Below are 2,832 nucleotides of genomic sequence, written 5' to 3'. Positions count from 1 at the left end.
TGGCCCATGCAGGTCTCGAACCTGCGACCTTCGCGTTATTAGCACGACGCTCTAACCAGCTGAGCTAATAGGCCTCTGGCCATTCAAATCTCCCGATATTATTTCCAGTATGCGATTTTGTTTTTAAAAATTTAATAACTTACATTAATTAAGAAATTAATTATTAAATTTTTTAAAACTTTGGATATATCTTAATATTTTAAATTCGAGAGACCAACTAATAAATTTTTTTATATAAAAAAACTAAATTATAATTTTTCCTATTATGTAAAATGCAAGAGATTAATTTTAGTTTTTAAAAAATATTACGCAATAGTTATATAAACCTTCAATTTTTTAAAGATAAATATGCTTTTAACTATTAAAATAATTTAAATAAGCATTTTAAATTTTTTAAATATATCAATTATATTTTTGGAGCATATATATACCTTTTAAATATTAAAATTGAAAAAAATTTGTTTAACTTTTAAAAAAATATTAGACTATGACTTAATTTCTATTAAAGTTCAGCTAAAACTATGCATGAAAATAAATTTTCTAGTGCATGAGTTTCTCATTAATTATCCCATCTATTCAACCTACGGTAATTATTATAAAAATTTTCTCTTATTTTATCATACGGATCACACAATACATGATTTAGAAATGAAGACATGCAAAATAAAAAAAATTACATAGGAGTTTACCATAAATATCCTTAATAAAATTCTTCCGACGTTCAAGTCAGATTTAAAAATTTATTGAGTAAGATTTAAATGATAAGAGATGTAAAAGAAAATAAACGGATAACAGAAGAAGAGAGAGTTTTCTCATGGAGAGGAATACTCCCTTAAAAATGAGAGAGAAACTCATTGATTAAGGTTTGCGCATCTTAAAAATTTGAGCTTTCTTTTATTTTGTCGAGAGAATATTATTTAGTATATTTAAAAGTGAAATTTATTTTTTAAAATAAAATAATATTATAATTTTTATATTTTATCATATATATATATATATATATATATATATATGAAAACAAATTAATAAATTTTTTAAAATGGTTTCAAAGTTTCACCGTTTATTGAATTCATCAAAGTGAAATATTTTGTATGAGTTAGACAATATAAACTCATAGACCTTATTGAATGATGTTATACACGTATTAATAAGATAGAATATGAATAAAAATATATGAATTTAAAGAAAGGATTTATTTGATCTATTTTTAAAATTTAAAAATTTTATTTAATCTATTTTAATGTTTTTAAAAATAAAAGCATAGTTAAATAAACCTTCTAGTCGGGATCAGTAACAGCTTCAGCACTAGTCTGACCATCTGAATCCACCACTAGTCAGATCAATTTACCCTGCAATATTATCAATATCATAATGTAAAACTTCAAACAAAAATAAAGGCGAGCTTAACCCATTCAAAATCAGACCTAGAAACAACCGCCCTTACTATAGTATGCATTGTCTAATTCGCTAACTTTTTAACATGTCTAATAGTCATAGAAGGCCACTCCTGCAATAATAACCTACAATCTGAAATAATAATACCACGATATGAAATATTCAAATCACCAATAGACAAAAAATTAATTAAAATATGACAATTTGATTCAATTGAAGAACATGGTATTTGCCTTCTTTTCAACCAACTGAGTGCTTCTTGGGAACACAAAGTCTCCTCCAAAATCAAGTCTTGCATCGCCGGAATGGTGCACGATCGGCCAGCAATACACCTCCTCATAAAATCACGAACCACCATACCCATGCCATATATAGACTGTCCAAGTACAAGTGAGACATCAATGTTATATTTAAAAGTATCTGCCACTGGTGGTTGCCATCGAACAACCGCCGGAGCTGCAAAAAATGTATTCAACTGATGCTGCGCCATTGCTATTCTGTCAACAATTGTAGAGGTGCTAGATATTACTCATTCCACACAAAACTATTTCTGTTTCACCAAATGCCATGCAAGACTATTAAACCTTCAATTTGAATAAGTGGATGTTGCCCATGCAATCACGTAAACCATGCTGTTACAGATTGTATAAATTGCCACCCAAAACTTGATCTCACCCATGTTTGTGTAACATAGTCACATAAAAATAAAGCATGCAGTGTTGTCTCATTTTCTAACCCACATAAAAGACATAAGGGATTAATACTAACCTATTTGTTTCTTAATCAAGTTCATAACACAGGGTAGTAAATCCAAGCTGGCTCTCCACGCAAAATGCTGCATTTTCTTGGAAATTTTTGCCTCCATATCATAGACCATATATCCACCGCTGCATGTTGATTTGCAGACTGACTAAGCACCTTATACTTGCTTGAAACTGTGTAAACACTTTTAGGCTCATGTATCCAAATCCATTTGTCATTACTAAGTACTGTTAACAATGAAATTTGTAGAATTAAGTAGCAATCTCTTTCATTAAACAGGTCCTTAACAACTATCTCATCCCATCTTACCAAACTTGTTACGATTAACGAAGAAATATTATGTCTTGCTATCCAAGAACCATAGCAAAAGTAGGAAAAGGATTAGCCATGTCGGGTACCCATGGAACCATCCACACTTTTGTTGACAAACCATCACCAATTCGTTTTTGACAACCTTGTGACAATAAACTCCTAGCCTCTAAAATACTTCGCCATAAATATGACGGATTACGACCCAACTGTGCCTCCCAAAAATCATAATGGAAAGTAGCGATTTTTCAAAACAACAACAGCCAAAGAATTAACATTATACATCAATCTCTAACCTTGCTTTGCTAGCAAAGCTAAATTGAAGTCCCTTATCCTTCTATAGCCTAAGCCCCCTTGTTATTTTGG

At 30.1% G+C, this 2,832-nt stretch overlaps 1 non-coding gene across 1 annotated transcript; it reads right to left on the bottom strand.

The window, feature by feature from the left end:
- Positions 1-74, bottom strand: TRNAI-AAU. The gene has a single exon. It is a non-coding gene; the product is annotated as a tRNA-Ile (tRNA).
- Between the last annotated feature and the right edge of the window lie 2,758 nt (positions 75-2,832).

This window comes from Manihot esculenta, chromosome 8, assembly GCF_001659605.2.
Source record: "Manihot esculenta cultivar AM560-2 chromosome 8, M.esculenta_v8, whole genome shotgun sequence".
Taxonomy (NCBI): Eukaryota; Viridiplantae; Streptophyta; class Magnoliopsida; order Malpighiales; family Euphorbiaceae; genus Manihot; species Manihot esculenta.
This window is presented reverse-complemented; position numbering and strand designations above follow the sequence as displayed.